At 41.1% G+C, this 17,136-nt stretch overlaps 1 protein-coding gene across 3 annotated transcripts in view; it reads right to left on the bottom strand.

Annotated features, from left to right (window-relative positions):
- KANSL1 (KAT8 regulatory NSL complex subunit 1) overlaps window positions 1–17,136 on the bottom strand; it is a 178,520-nt gene that overhangs the window by 137,533 nt on the left and 23,851 nt on the right. For 2 of the 3 annotated variants that reach the window (XM_059380823.1, XM_059380825.1), the window contains exon 1: window positions 12,635–12,730. The exons of the other annotated variant lie outside the window; for it this stretch is intronic. The gene's annotated coding sequence lies outside the window, so the exon portion shown is untranslated. Of the gene's footprint in view, window positions 1–12,634; window positions 12,731–17,136 lie in introns of those variants that run through there. 3 annotated transcript variants of the gene reach the window in all.

Here is a 17,136-nt window from a genome sequence, read left to right as displayed (position 1 = left end):
GTGAGAAGAGTACTTGTGAGTACTTGTACTCTACTAACCCAGAACTCTGCAGTTAAAGTCTCAGCCACGGCAGAAACAATCTCCCCACAAGGGCCCAGGCAAGGACACAGATGTTACATAGCTTACACAAAACTTACTCAGGAAAACCAAGGCTCACCCAGCACACATAAAAAGGGTCATAATTAACATCATGCCAAAGAAGGTACTTAAGCAGTAAACATTCCAAAGTTATTTTAGAATTATACAATTCCTTAAAGTTTACAACTTAAAAATCTGCTGGCTCAAATCCCAACTCTTTCAAGATTTCTCTGACCCTCTGAAAGTATACCTGTGAACTTGACATTAATCATGTACATCTCAAAGGCAGAGTTTATTTTGTTTACACACTCTCCTTGGTCTCCATATCCCCACAGGAGGCACTGGAAAGAGTAGTTACTAAAACAATCATCTAAATAAGTAGGGAGGGTGAAAAGGAACAAAGGGGAAAAGCAACCTCTTCAGAAGGAATTCCATTCCTAACCCCTAAATCTTTATCTTTCTGTATCAAAACAATAGTGTTAAAAAAAAAAAAAAAAAAGACTGAAATCTTCATCCTTCCCCTTTCCTGACTTGAACTACTATGCTGAGATTCAATATTACCCCCAAAGGCACACTCCTCTGTAAGTAAGCGGAACAGGTCCAGCTTCACATTCTGGCTCTACCCTCATTTAAATTATTGATGGTGTTCCTCAATTTCCTCATCTGCAAAATGACACAGCCTACCACACAAGGCTGCTTGATGATTAAATAAAATACTTTCAATTACTTAGCCTAGTGCCAGATACAAACACCCATTATTTGCACTATTACTATAACCTACCAACAAAAAGCAAATTTAAAAGGAATAAATTTCAGTAAGACTTTTTAATGCACAAGAAAAACATAAAGCAAATAGTTCCCTAAAACATCACTGTTTTCAAATAAAAAGGACATGGCAAATCCAGTCAGCACTCGATATTAGCTGCAACTGCCATAAAGTACCAAAGCTTAGAACTGTTCTTTGATTTTTGCTATATGTTTAGATTTACTTTTGGGGGAGGTGGGTGGAGAGCACAAGTAGGGGGTGGAGAGGCAGAGGGAGCAGGAGAGAGAAAATCCTAAGCAGGTTGCATGCCCAGGGTGGAGCCCCAGGTAGGGTCTAATCTCACAACCCTGAGATCATGACCTGAGCCAAAATCAAGAGTTGGATGCCTAACCAACTGAGCCACCCAGGCACCCCTAGAGCTACTTTTAATACTTCATGATGCTGCTTACAATAAAAAGAAAGCAAACCAAATGCCCAACAATTTGCTTAAATTATGCAACAGCCATACAATGGGATACTATGCAACCATAATAATAACAATATAGAACTATATTTACCGACTTGAAAAAGTGCTTGCTCCACTGTTAAAGGAAAAAATAAAAAGGTGTTACAAAAAACAAAATTCATACTACTGGCTCATTTTTGTTTAAAGAAAATAGATCTTAAGATTCCTTTGTCTTTTGTTTTCTAGTATATATAATGTCCCCACCATCAAGCATGTATTACTTGCATAATAAAAGGAAAAGCAGTAAAAAAAAAAATAAAAAATACACATTCTTAACAAAAAAATGTGAGTAAGGCAAAATGCCACAGTAACTTTCATAATTTAACATACTGAGCAAAATGTTCCTTAAAGCAATGATTCCCATCCCACCTGAGACCCAAAAGCTTCACCCTTCAACAATCTAAAGCAGAAAAAGACTCTCAAACTTAAGCAGTTTTACAAAAACAGCTTATGATAACCTTTCTCCAAAGAATGCAAAGCATTAGAAGCTATAATTAACTTATTAATCCTCATAACAACCTGGGCAATAGGTTTCAGCATGGGATTATAACTTCCAATTTACCAGTGGGGACAGACAATAAAGTTGTACTGTACATTCAGAATAAAGAAACCTAAAATATCCCAATTTTTAGTTCATATAATAAACCACAACCTGACACATAAATACAGATGAGCTAATGTACCTGCTGTCACTGACATTAATTCAGATCCTGCAGTAAGTTTTAAGAGACCCCCCAAAAAAGGGCTATAAAAGACTGAGCGAGGTACTCCTGGTTCCCCCCCAGTTCCAAGGAAGCATTTTGGGGACTGGAAGATAAAAGATGGGTTCAGCAAGAAAACAAACTTGGGGGAAAATGTCCTGATGGAGATTCACAATGCACTTCATCAGACTGAATACTTAAATATTTGCTTTTATCAAACCGAATGAACACTCCCCCTCCATTACACCTATTATTATCTTGCAGTGTCCTGAGGGATACAAGTTGGGATAAAGTTCAACTATGTGACCTTCAGGGTCTCTTCCTGCTTATGATTCTGTTGGTCTAAACTGAAATACAGGTTCAAGGAAAAGCTTCCACCTAACACAAGTAGCAGCTGGGAAGCAAAAATATACTCCTAGGGCAGTTTCTCAACCCCAGAACTAATGCCATCTTGTGCCAAATAATTTTTTGTGGTGGGGGAAGGGCTTCTCCTGTGTGATGTTGGACAGTTAGCAGCATCTCTGGCTCCACCCACTAGATGCCAGCAGCACCCTTCTACCAGTTATGACAATCAAAATTGCCTCCAGACATGTCAAATGTCCCCTAGGGGGCAAAATCACATGTTCCAATAGAAAACCACTGCCTGGACACAGACGTTATACATACATGTACTTTTTTTTTTAACCATTGCCCACATTAATGTTTTCCTTCTAGAAAGCAAAATGAATCCAGTTGCCTCAAAATGCCACAAGTCAGAACTAACTCCACATCTACAAATGAAAACCTTGCCTTATTCCTTTAGAGTTCCCAAGACAGGACGCCAGCTTTACAAGAACAATCCAGCAGCACCCCACTCTGCAAAAATGCTGATAAGCTGCAAAGACCCAAGGGGAGGGGTCTGGCGATTTGGCTCACCAACAAACCACACTTTCACTGGAAACAGAAGCACAAATCAGATGAGAACGAAAAGTTTGCCCATAATGCAGCTTCTATTAGCCTCCTCCCCACCATTACCTCATTAATCTGCAAAGTAAATAAACAAGAGCAGGAAAGATGGTTAGGGAAGGATCCATGAGGTTGTCCCAATTTCAACTGAAACTTGAAAATTAGCTAAAATGTCATCATGCAAAAGGCTAAGGAAAGAGAATGCTAATTTGACATTCCAGTGAAAGGAAATGGCATGGGAAAAGGCAAGGCTGTGGGAAAACATAGGACATCCTGGAAGTTAAAAGAAAGGATCAATTTGCTTGAAATATAAAGCATATTTTAACAGAGGAAACAGTACAGAAAAAAAGTGGAAAGGCAGTATGAAGCCAGGTCATTAATGGACAACGTTCAATAGCCAGCCTTTACTCACATTTAAAGGCAACAGAATGTCATTAAAGGTTTTTCAAATAGGGAGTGACACATAGGAACTGTGCTTTTGAGACCAGGCAGGCAGGATGGATTCTAAGGAAGTAAAAAGGCAAAGAGCACCAATAAAGCTGCTGCAATTCCAGACAGGGTGCAGCAAGGAGGGAAACTAAGGTGGTCACCACAGCACAAGCAGCCACACTTCCTCCAAGCTGAAATACAGAAGTTGGAAGGGGCTAAAGTCTCTGCAGGAGGGCCAAATAAATGACACGAACAAAATGAGAAGGCTCTTAAAGACAGAAGAGTCTTTTTCCTTTGTAACTTCATCTCCTTCATGATGAAATCCCTTCATTTATTTCTCATCAGGCTATTGTGGTGGTATATCCTTTCCATTCCTAACCTTATCAACCCAAACCCAGTCTGGGGCCTCATTAACACTCTCCTAAATTAGGCTAACAACCTCCTGACAGCCTCGGTCCTTCAATCCAGTCTGTACATTTTTATTACCTCTCTTCTCTACCCTTAAATAGCTCCTCAAGCCTTTCTCAGGAGTCCAAATTTTCCAAGATGAAATTTAATACAGTATCACAGCAAGTAGATCCAGTCAAATGGACCTAGAACTCGCCCAGATTCTCAGCTCCATAAACTTTGCCTATGCTGCGGCTTCCACCTGGAAGACCCTTCTTAACCTTTAGGCCAGTATTTAATTAATACTTCAATACCATGGCATTTCCACAAAAACTTTTCCAGACTGTTCAGATTCACATCACTCTCTTCCTGCTTAAACTGTACAATGCACTTAAAGTTAGCATCACTCAATTCAAATTATCTGAATGTTCCTAAATTGTCAATTTATGAATTCTATTTCCACGATGACAAAGTTCCTTAGCACCCTTCTTCTGCATGCTCACTAATTTCATCTAAAGCCTGGAACACAGTAAGCACTATGGGTACTTACTGACTGGGCTAGAGTGGTCAAAAGACAACACTTTGCTATGCGGAGAAAGATGAGAAAATTCTAACCAAGAAACTAACACACTTGAAATAATGGAAAAGGATTTGCGAGATGATCCACAGAACACCTTGTATGAACCAAGTGGTACATGTACAGCTTCTCAAGAAGAGGAAGAGGGGAGGAATGCAGCTTTGTAGTGATATCTGATAAATACTGAAAGCTACATAATGGGACACACCGGAAAGTACTTCTTTTACGTGGAAACAAATGTTTTGTTATGGAATAGGAGGCAAAATTTTTATCATAAAATGAACTAATGGGGGCTGCACACCACCCTAGTTCCTAACATGCTCCCATGCCAACAAGGCTTCTCTTAACTGAATACGGTTTGGGTTTGAAATTACTAAGGGAAACACACATCTGACTGGAGGATAAGTTATTATTACAACTGCTGTTCACTAGTATTAACTGACCTTTTACTATGTCATTGTACTGTTTTATACATATGCTCTCATTTAATCCTCACAACATTAAAAAGTACTCTTATTCTCGTTTTTTTTTTTTTAAGATTTTATTTATTTATTTGACAGAGAGAAATCACAAGTAGATGGAGAGGCAGGCAGAGAGAGAGGGAAGCAGGCTCCCCGCTGAGCAGAGAGCCCGATGTGGGACTCGATCCCAGGACCCTGGGATCATGACCTGAGCCGAAGGCAGCGGCTTAACCCACTGAGCACCCAAGCGCCCTTATTCTTGTTTTATAGATGAGGTTATGCTCAAAAGTTAAGTAATGTGCCCAAGATCAAAAAGCTACTAGGGCTCCCGAAGGAAGATTCCAATTCAAATCTCTGAATCTAAAGCTTTCAACTACTATCCTAAGTAGCTGAAAGCTAGGTTTAAACTGGAAGGGCCTTAATTGCTAGACTCCAGACTTCGAATACTAGTCTTCAGATGAAAAGTCAGTGAAGGAACACCAACTGATGATCTCCAATAAGCATTTTATGAAAATGCCTACAATAGTCAAATCACCACACTAAGTGCCTACAAGAATGACAAGGACCACTCTAGACAGACACTACCAAGTGATCAGTAAATCCCAGGGAACCACATTAACAGGCCCTCACACAAGCTGAGTCAGTAGTCATAAAAGGCTTCCCACAGGAAGCAATTCTTAGTTGAAACCTAAAGAATAAGTAGGGTCCAGCATCCCTCATACAGCTACTACAAGAATCCCATACCCAAACCCATTCCCTGCCCCCAACACCAAATCGAAAACCAATTCCTGTTGCTCAACATTCCCCATGTGAGTGAACACTGATCCCAACTACTGATTTACCATCTGTCATAGATATCTCATTTAAGCATACACTAATGCCACATACAAATAATAAAAAGACTACAGGAGCACTTTCATCAAAGCTAAAGATAAGAGGATAGAAAGTAGGTACAAAGGTAAAGCACAGTGCTTTGCCTGAAGGGGTCAAGGAAGGCTTCCAGAAAAGCCTTCTGACTGAATTTGGAAGGCTGAAGAGAGAGGGTTCAGTAGGTAGACTGATAGGCACATTCATTTTACCCTTAATGCCACTGCCTTAGTTCAGAGCCTCATTATGTACTACAGTAATTCAGGCAGTAATAATCTCCCAACTGTTCTTTCTTCCTGTCTCAGCAAGCCTTCAACCTAGCGTCCACTACCGAAATGATTATTAGAAAGGAAGGGGAAAGAGAACATAAATCTGACATGCTGTGCTCCTCTTAAATTCCTTCAGGGACTCTAGGGTGAGGATGAATCCAAACTCCCCACACAGCATATATTTGGCCCCTTTTTACACACAGCCTCATCTCCAACCCGTCCCCACTCCAGCCACCTGATCTTATTTATAGTTTCAGGCTCTTTCCATGCCTTTGCACCTTTGCCCACACTACTCTTTCTTTTTCAAGGTTTACCTCCAAGATCACATGCTCTATCAAGTATTCTCCATTCACTTCAGGTTGAATTGGGGTCCCTCCCTCTGTAGGGGCTTATCTGAGCTCACATGCTTCCCTGGGCAAAAGCTCATAATGTAATATAAACTCCCAATCTTGTCTGTCCTCCTCCTTCTCTAGAGTATACACTTAAAAAAAGAGAGAGAGAGAATGAATTATGGCTTGTTTTATCTCTATCCCCTACATGAAGCAAAGTGCCTGGCAGAAAGACCAATACACCTTAGGTAACCTGAGAATTGTATGTGAAATGCATCAGATGGAGATCCATTATGAAGTTAACCAGGATGTCTGACCATAAAGTGAGAACCACCTAATGAGAAGCAGGCATCACTGAATCTAGGACAGACTTCATTTACCTCAGGTTCCAGTCATTTACAATGCCAAGGACTTGCACTCAGACTGGCAAACTTTTTAAATGTAATTTTTTAACTATTAAATTTGGTTACATAAGCTTTTTGAAAGCAGTTATCTATCAAATATTTTAATACAATTAACCCAAACATTTACCTAGTAACTGCACTTCTAGGAACCTACCCCAAAAAATACTCTCATAAAGAAACATGCATAATTCTTACACTGAAGAATTGTATTACAAGGAAAAAAAAAAAACCAACCCTAAACTTAAAGACATTAGAATACCTACAGTTATTAAAAAAAAAAAAAGAACTGCATAACTTAATTTGAAAAACCTCTATATTGCTACATGAAAAATAAAAAAAAAAGCCAAGCCACATAACGAGTATAATCCCATTTGTGTTTAAAAACATATAAACAGAAAATTATTTTGAAAGATGACTATGTATGAAACTATTTATTGGAGTTTATCCTATTTCTACCCTATCACCTGAACTCCAAATTTCCTACCAATCTAGCTCATAAAAGAAAGAAAAATGTGTTTTAATCTCATTTCTTTCTAATAAACTCTAATAATACAAGTGTTTCTGAACAATCCTAAAACCAGACATTGCTTGAAGGTTCTAGCAATTCAAAAGCAAACAGGTGATTTGGGGAGTGAACAGTCCCTGACTAGATTCTAAGGATCTCACTGAAACCTACCTTATCCCTTAAAAGTTTTGAATTAATGATTTAAAAAAAAACAACAACAAAAAACAACCTTTCCAATGCCAGGAAAATGTTAAAAGTTAATACTAACATCCTTCTTTCATTCCCTTGGGAGGCCAAAGGGAAAAATAAGAGGTAAGCATTCATCAGTAACTGAAAAACAGCAGTCCAATTTTTTTGATACATGCTTGAGGTCTTCAAACATCCTCAGTTCTCCATGGCAATATGTGAACAGTTTAATGAAACTTCCCTGACAGTTCAACTTAATCAACTAGTATTTCCACAAAGCCTCTCTACTAGCAAACATCAGAAACTAAACTAATTAGCTTTCACCTCTATCCCTTCACACCCTCCGGGGGAGGTGCTAATAAGCCATCGCAAAGACCAAAAAGCAAGTAGCAAGAGAAAAACCTATGTATCAGTTTTTAGGAATTTTTGGTTTAACATCCTAACAACAAAATTGTTACTCATTTTTTTTTTATTCCTCAACACTTGCCCTCCAACTGAATTTAACCAGCTCTGACATTAAACTACTCCGTTTTTAAAAAAATTTGAGGGCCTCCATTAAGTTTGATGCCTCCCAAGCAACTTTTTCCAAACAAGGAAGAATATGCCGTACTTAAAATTCAGAATGAGATCTCATTTGGGACTCCTGTTCAAGTAACAAGAACCAGAGTTTTTGATAACATTTAGATAAAACTGCACTGAATTTACCTCCACCGTACATTGCCTGACTCTCAAAAGCTTGGGGTGGCAACTGTAATTCTAAAAAAATTAGAACTAGAGAAAAAAGGGCATGTTCACAACCAACAACAATAAAATGTATGGTTAAATAACTCTCTAGGAGGATCGGGCATTCAAATGTTAAAATTTATGGAGCTAGCCTGAAATCTTGGAAAAGCAAGGCTTGCAGAAGGTAACATTTCCTGAACAGCTACTATTTGCCAGACACCACTAAAGAACAACAACAACAACAACCAAGAATTTAAAACATCTCCACATTGAAGGCCTCCTGGCATAAAAAAAGTTTAAAATCTTCATATATGCTCTTAAAATTTCTTTCAGACTACCCAAGCTTGTTTTTCATTCATGAATGAGTTGTGCTCTCTACACTAAAGTCTCCTCAGACTCTGCATTTTTAGCTTTACCTTTATTCTATCAAAGACATGAAAGAGGTTAACACACATAAAAAGTGCCTATTTCAGTTCTTTTTAGAAAATCACATCAACTGGCTTATTTTCTTCTATACATTTTACTTACATTGTACAAAACAAGCACATGGTATAATATAGGAACAAATGATAACTGAACTAATAACCAACAGAGACCCTTCCATACATTGTCTTTTTCCTATGACCCACAATCTGCAAGTGACACCCATGAAAACCACTCACTTTCTACCCCTTCTTGTGACCTTCAAAATTGAGTTGGTGACCTCTGGTAGAGTGGGATATTTGTCTTTTCTAATTCATACAGTCCTTTCTAACCATTATTGTGGTTCACTGAATTCTGATCTCACATTCCAGGGAATAGGAAGTACTGACAAAAAAAGTCTTATTTTGTGTTATTATTACTGCACTCAGGCAGAAGTATTTTTGCACAACTTTAAGTATGCCCAGAGGCTAATAAGCATTTATTAGGACAGAAACTACAATTCAAACATACATTCAGAATCAACATGAAGACTCAAAAAAACCAGTCTGAATTCAGATTTCTAGAAAGTATTTCAAGTCCTATTTTAGGGAAAGGACATGGTCCAAGTATTCATTGCACTGACACAGTAGGCAGGCCAGGTGCTTGGGCCATTTTATTAGAGACACCTGCATGTACTCCTTCATAAAGTGATCAAAAGTAAAAAGGTACGAAAGTAAAATATGCTCCCTGAGACATGCAACAGTTTAACCAATCAAGGCAGAAACTTACCTAATATAGAGAAAGAGGGTGGTGAAAAGGTGCTTGAAAACTCTCAATAAACCACTCAATGATGAGATTTGTTCTAGGACAATCCACCAAAGACCATATACTTAGTGTGTACTATTCCCCCCTTTCTAAACTCAGAGGAGAAATCCTTTGGGGGTGGGGAGATCAATTAATTTTTAAAAATCTCTCTCCAGGAAGGAAGTCACTTAGTTTCTGTACCTTAATAGCTTCATCAAGAAAAAATAACGCCTACCAACCCTCCCAAGGAAGCTGACTAAATAGAAGAGGAATAAGCATTACTCTTTAAACAAAGGATTTTCCATAACTTTGAAAATCCAATACAGACTAGCATGTTTTTTTACATTTTAAAATTGTGTTTCCAGTATAACAAGGCAACTAAGCTTTACTCCACTCAATGCCAAAACACCTTCTCAAACCAGCATCACCGCCCTTAATGGCCTTATGTTTACAGATTACATAATTCAGGTTATGTCAAACAGAACAAATCTAAAACTTGTTATTCACCTTAAAATACAGTTAAAATTGTGCTCAACCCAATAAAATGGAGACGATGATGTAGATACACTGGTTACAATGTAGCATTACTAAAGAAGAAAGAGCACTGGCAGTGTTTGATGAAGAAAAAAAAATGGGAGTATTTTCCTTTCTTCCCACCTTGATAAAAGCTCAAAAGTGAACGAGGCTTACTCATTTTCTAGCTTCCAGAATTTTCCCCAACAGGATAATGATAAGTCTAACAATCAAAGAATGTTCTGCAGGTTTAACCACAGAAATAAAGTGTGTAGGCAGGAACAGTGAAAAAGAAAATAAAGAAAATCAGACAAAAATTTAACATCTCACTTTGGTAAAGCACAAAAGTCAAATACTAATTGTTCTGAATAAGGCTTTCAGGAAAGAAGCAAGGACACTTCTAAATTCTTCATTCAACAGATTCATGTAAGTGGAAGGACCAAAAACCCTGCCTTACCTCAAATTTTTCAACAATTAATTCATCTCTCTCTCAGCTGTCTATAGACACAAATCAAAAAGTTATTTTATATATACTTAAATGCAGTAGTCCTCAGAAACCATCTTCACCATAACACAGATGTTAAGAATCTTTGTCACATCTAATGTTTCCCTCCAAATAGTGCATACTTGAGAAATAAAAAGTTAACCACCTCAAATCATGAGATCACTAACAAATACATCAAGTACGGGAAAGGTCAAAGAAACTACATACTTTGTTGGCGAAACAAAGTGGAAATTAAAATCAAAATTCCATGACTGAGGACAGTTACCCCACATATAATAAATTTCTTAAATTCCCAAGGGATGAGCATTTTTACCTTGCCTTATTTTTAGAACTACACATCACACTGTATATATCACATGACATGATGTAACTGTTAGCAAAGAAAATGGCCCAAACCATTAAAAATATACAAAAGAAAACCAATCAATACATACTTAAGGATCACTATATTACAATTTTACTTTTTTTTTTTTTTTAGATATTTACTAACTCACTATAGACTTTTAATTGGAAAAGTGGCAAGGAACCTACGTAAAACTAGAGAAAAAGGTACTTGGTATTTCATAATACAAGAATTTACCTAATTATTGGGAAAACTGATATGAAGAAACAAACAAAAAAATAATTCTAAACCTCAAGGATTAAAAACAAACATTCTCTGGATCAAAAATGCAACAGAAACAAAACGAAATACTTTTAGGTGGAAAACAATTATTACTCAGAAGTATTCCCTGTTGCTGGAAGAAAATAGTTTTAACTGACAATGGCTGCAGACAACTGAAAATTTCTAAATTGGTTAGGCAGTTTATTAGAAAAGGAACCAAGTATATCGCATGGAAGGGGGTTAGGGGAGGGGAAAACACACCCACTTAAGCCTTTGTAAACAGTGGTACTTAAAAGACCCAAGAAGCTGGGAAAAATCAAAACTACAAACTATTCTAAAAAATGCCAAACATACTCCAATGTACTACCTTCCACACTTGAAAGTGCTTCAGAGACAAAGTTCAGTAACAATCTATAACTATATCATGATTATGCAAGGCAAAGATTATGTAATTTTATCATTTATTATAAATATTCTCCTACTCTCAAACTAAAACTACTAAAATGTTTTGATCTCTTTAATGGGGAGTGGGTAGGTTCTTCTGGACTACAATTTAAAAGTATAAACACACACCCCAAAACAAACAAAAAAACACAATGATTGCTAGCCACGTGACAAAGGAGATGGCAACACCAGGATTGTGAATGGAGGGGAGGGAGGCGAGGCAGGAGGACTAGGAAGATTTCTCGGAACTTTGGGGAGCTCGGGATTCGGGTCTCCCGACCCTTAAGGTACCAAACTCTAGCCCTACAAGTTGTATCGTTAACATTCTCAAATAGAGTTTTATTAACAGATCACGAAAAATGCTCCAGTGACCTCCAGAATAAAAGGAGGAAAAAATCAGAGGAAAGAGAGCAATTTAAAGTGGCGCCATCATGTCACCCCTTCTCCCCTAAGGCAATCAATAAGCAATAGTTAAGTAACGTGTCTCTCCAAAAAAACCACACTGGGATCCCGACAATGGAAAACAAAAGGATTTTTAAGTAAAACACGAGGGTAAGGTTGTTTATCGTATGGAAAACAATCAAACTATTTGCTGAAGAATCAAAAGACAGCCGGAAAACAGGCCCCCCAAACTCACTTAAAAGCAAATAAATGCCTCTTCCTCTTTAGTTTTTTTCTTTTTTTTTTTTTTAAACAAACAAACACGTCCGCCTGAGGGAGACTAGATCCGAAAACGTAAGTGACCTCAATATACAGGCAACAAAAATAATAAATACATGAAATAACCATCTGACTTAACAATCAGAGTTGCGATACACACCGTGAAACGCGCAAGATGTGTGTTTCCAGCAGAGAAAGGCCTTCTGCAGTCAAGAGAAGTTCAAGGCGACAGCCAGAGTTTGTTTGGGGTTTTTTTTAACGGGAATAAACCGTGTTCTTAAGGCCGCATTTTTAAATAGAACGCCAAAGGAAAAGCTGGCGAACGAGGCGGCAGCTGGTGGGGAAGGGCCCCCGCACACCCCCGCCCTTGGGGCGACTCCCAGCCCCGGACCCGCAGCGGGGAAGCCCGGAGAGGCCATTTAAAGTTCCGGGGATTTTTCCTGCCCTGCCCTGCCTTTCTAGTTACAACTAACAAAGAGAGAGAGAAATGGGAGCCACAGGGAGAGCGAGGAGAAGGAGAAAGGGCAGCGAGAGGAGGAGGAGGAGAGGAGCAGCAGCAGCAGCACCTACCACGTGATGGAGGAGCGTTGCCCGGGCGGATTCAGCCCCACAAAATGGGCGCAGTTTGCAAACAGCCCCCGGCCTGGGCGCCGAGGGCCGGCGGCGGCAGGCGGGGGCGCGCGGCGGCGGCTCCGGCCCGGGCCCGCCGCTCTCCTCCCCCCCGGCGCCCGGAGCCGCCCTGACTTTCCGGGCGGGGGGGGGGGGGCGAGGCGGAGGGGGAGGGGAAGGCGGCGGCGGCGGGGAGCGGCCGCTTTTTCTTCTCTTTCGGGCCCCTTCTCCGGCCTTCCTCGGCTCCGGCGGGGCCTGGGCACGGCCAGGGACCGCAGCCCGGCCGGGAGAACTGGCGGGCGGGGGCAGAGGGTAAAGCCGCCCCCCCGCCCCGCACAAACAAGCGCCGCCGTCTGCAGCCCGAGCCCGCACCCCGGCCGCCACCCCCGCACGCCTCTTCCCGGCCGGGGAGCGCGCTCCGGCCGCCCCCCGCGCCGCCGCGGTGAGACGAGTCGGCTTCGCTACGGTGCTCGGTTCTCCCGCCGGCTCGGCGAGCGGTGGCGGCGGTGGCGGCGGCACTGGGAAAATGGCGGCCGAGCTCCTTTTCCCTCCCCCCCTTTAATCTGAAGCGGAGGGAGAATGGAGCGAGCGAGCGAGCGGGCGAGCGCCGGGGACACGGGGAGGAGGGACAGCAGCGCCTCCGCCGGCTGCGGCTGCGGCGGCGAAGGGCCGCTCCGCCCCGGCGCGCCGCCAGGGGGCGCCCGCCGCGCCGCCCCCGCGGGCCGCCAGGAGGCGCGGCCGCCGCCGCCGCCGCCGCCTCAGTCATGGCTTCTCGCCGCGGCCGCTGTTTCTGCACCTCCATCTGCGGAGGCCGCGGAGCCGGGACCCAGCTGCTCCCAGATGTGCGGCGACGCCACGCGGCACTGCGGCAGGCGGGAGCGAGCCCTCGCTCCGGCCGAGGTGAGGCTAACCTGAGGCACTGACGCCGTCACATTCCCTCCGCGCTGGGGCTGGCGGGGCCGCGCGCCGGCTATGAGGGGGCAAGGCGGGCAGGCGCGGCGGAGCAAGAGGACGTGAGCGAGCAACTGTTTGCACTGTGTAGTTGACAAGCTAATGCCGTCGGTGCCACACTATTCCAGGGCTAAACGCCCACTGAGTCGGGTGGCAAGCTCCCTGACCAGTGAAGCGCTTTCTGCCGCCCTTTGTCCTAGCCGACTGCCTCCGTACGCTGCAGCACGCCTGGGCACTAGCCCCAGTGCAGCGCTCCGCAGCAGCCAGGGTGGGAAAAAAAAAAAAAAAAAAGGCGCACGTCGTTACTGCGCAGGCGCAGGCCAGGGCCCGCGCTGGGCCAGCCCGGGAAGGGACAGCCGAGAGCGAGAGGGGAAGTGATGGCCCACCCGCGCCGGGCCCGCTGGGAACTGTAGTTTTCGTTAAGAAGCACGCGTCTTGTTTTGGGTGTCATGGCTTGGCAGATCCGCCAAAGCAGGCAAATGGCATTACACAATGAGTATTTATGCTTCCTGTCGCCACCAAAAGGAAGTTCACTGCTATGCTAAAAGTTTAACAAAGAACTCTATAGAGAAATCCAAATCTCACAACAAAACTTCCCACTTTCCTACCAGAGTTGATTTAAAGTAGAGGCACTTGATCATTTCTCATGACCACTTTGTCAGCACAGTATTTTATTCCTCTCCCAAAACAGGGCCTTAAAATAATGGAACCTTTTCTAAATCAAAAAAGTTATGCAATGTAATGCGAAGAATAACACAAAGTATAATTCCACTATCCTTTAAAACCAAAGAAAAAGTTGCCAAAAGATTAATTCAGTGCTTTGAGATTTTAAAAAGGAACTCTGGGATTCATCAGAATTTAAGTGGCTCAACAACAACAACAACAAAGGATTCCAACAGTTAAATCATCAAATGCAGCAAGACAGAAAGGGCATGCTGTACTGCGAAAAAGGAAGATGAGAAATGCTCTATACTGTTCTGTGGCTTACCAGAACCAATATCCGGTGGTACGCGTCACTTCCGCTAGTCAAAAAAACCCCTCAGTCTTAGTCCTCCACAAAGTTACAATAAGTCATCAGCACCTAGCATCTACACCTATATTTCCATCAGCTTCCATTTGTACTCTTAAAAATCACACTATCAATCACAGTCATCGTTCTCAAATATCCAAAGCAAGCAGTTAAGAATGAAGTCACAAATTACATAAAGAATAAACTAATATATGTGTACATAGTTGTATACACATCCAAAAGAGATGCTAGACTTGGCTTTTTCTAATCCTGGGAAAGAAAATTTAGTTGATTAAAAAAATGTATATATGTACCTTCACATAAATAGTAATTCCACAAAATATAGCAGAAGGGTGTTAAACACAGACCAATAGATGGCGAACTAGAGCCCTAATCTAAGGATTCTGAAATCTAAATGAGCAGAATGAAAAACACCAAATAAGGTGCCCCTTGCATTGTATACCTAAAAACATTACGTTCAAAGACACCCACCCACAAAATAATTAATCTTACTACTGATTAGTAAGTAGGCTGCCAACTCTTAAAACTCACCTGCCAAATTAGGCCCCCAAATAACCAAGATTATAAAATACATTTTTTTCAGTGGATCAGAAGTTAGAAATGCTCATTTTAAAACGTGCATTTTGAGGGCATCTGGGTGGCTCAGCCAGTTAAGCATCTGCCTTTGGCTCAGGTCATGATCCCAGGGTTCTGGGATGAGCCCTGCTTTGGGCTTCCTGCTCAGCTCCCTTTCTTTCCAGCTAATGCTTACCCTCTCTCTCTCTAATAAATACAATCTTTTTAAAAATTTTTAAATAAAACATGCATCTGGGAGAAAATAAATTCCAACTTTCTCATTCTCTCATTGCTTAACCCAAGACTCGGGAGTTCGCAGTGTTTATGGCATTTAAATCAGTCAACATGTTTTACATTCTTATCTCAAACCAGATGTCTTTTTGCTGAGGCACTAATTTTTACAAATAAGGACATTCAAAGGTGAGCCACTCACTATAGATGTAAAAGTCTTGAGAAATACATTTTCTTAGAATTTACCCCAGAAACAGTGGATGTCAAGGCTGAACAAATACACACAAATACCACACACACACTGATACACACCTTACTGTTCAAATCACTCTTGGAGTAGTCATTGTGGTTCACTCTCAAATACCCACTTTATCCTAACAGATTAATTTAACCCATCCTCTCTGCCAATGATTGGTCAGGAATGGGCATGAAACCCAATCCTGGCCAATGAGACATGAGTGGAAGCCCACTGGAAGGCCTGCAAGAGAGAACTGTGAGAAAAGCTTCATTCCTAAAGACAAAGTGAGGAAGAAACAGTTCCCTCTTCTTCAGACAGTGCTAAACATGACACCTCAAAATGCTACAGTCCCCCTACAGCAAGCCTAACCCAACATCATCAAAGGGGGCGGAATGGAGAGCTGGCAGGATCCTGTGTCCTTGGTGACAATATGAAGCCATTATATCAAATAATACATCTGCAAGACTTTTGGACTTCCGGCTACATAAGAACAATGTAACAACAAACATTTCTTTAATGTTTCAGCCAATTTGAGTTAGATTTTCTATATCTGAAAGTAAAAAAAAATTCTAATTTCTCATATTTTAAAATATCTGTATTTCTTTGATTATTCATATTATATAAAACCTTATTCTTCAGCAAAGTCCTTCCCTTCTATATACAACTCTGTACCCATCCACATCTTTAATCTATATGTTCTTTCCGCCTAGAAAAAGAGAACCATCCCTCCTCACAATCATTCCTGTTCATTCCTCTCCCCAATATACTGCCACTTATTTCTCCTTTAAGATATGTTTCACCAGACCACCATTATCATTTACATACTTAACAGTAATATAGATAACTGGCACTATATTACCCTGATCTTGATTAAGTGCTTTCTCTAATCCCTTTGAGACTGTTTCCATGTATCAATCTTACTTCTGAAGCTGGCCTAAAAGTGCTAAAAGGCAGGAACTATGGTTCAGATTTATAACTCTCACCAATACAATAAACATATTCCAAGAAGACATTCTCTAATAACTTTCCCACCATATCTCTTTTTTTCCCCCCACCATATGTCTTTTAACAAGCCAGATATTCTTGAGCAGAATGTTCTATCACAAATTCAGTACTTCGTATGTCCAACCTAATCTCAAAAAGACAAGGGATTATTTTGTTTTGATTATTCTGTTTCACTTAAAAATATATCTATATATTAACTCAGGGGGTGCCTGGGTAGTACAGTTGGTTAAGCATCTGACTCTTGGTTACAGCTAAGATCCTGATCTCAAGGTTGTCGGATCAAACCCCGCCTCCGGCTCAGGGCAGAGTCTGCTTGAGATTCTCTTGCCATTTCCCTTTGCCCCTCCCATTTGTTCTCACTAAGCCCCCTCTCTCTAAAATTTAAATATCTATCTATCTATCTATCTCAGGAAAGAATGTCCTAAACTATTTAGTTTCAAAGGAACAAGGTCC

This window comes from Mustela nigripes, chromosome 16 (genome assembly GCF_022355385.1).
Source record: "Mustela nigripes isolate SB6536 chromosome 16, MUSNIG.SB6536, whole genome shotgun sequence".
Lineage (NCBI taxonomy): Eukaryota > Metazoa > Chordata > Mammalia > Carnivora > Mustelidae > Mustela > Mustela nigripes.
Note: the sequence above shows the minus strand (reverse complement) of the source record. Positions and strands in the feature narration are given on the sequence as shown.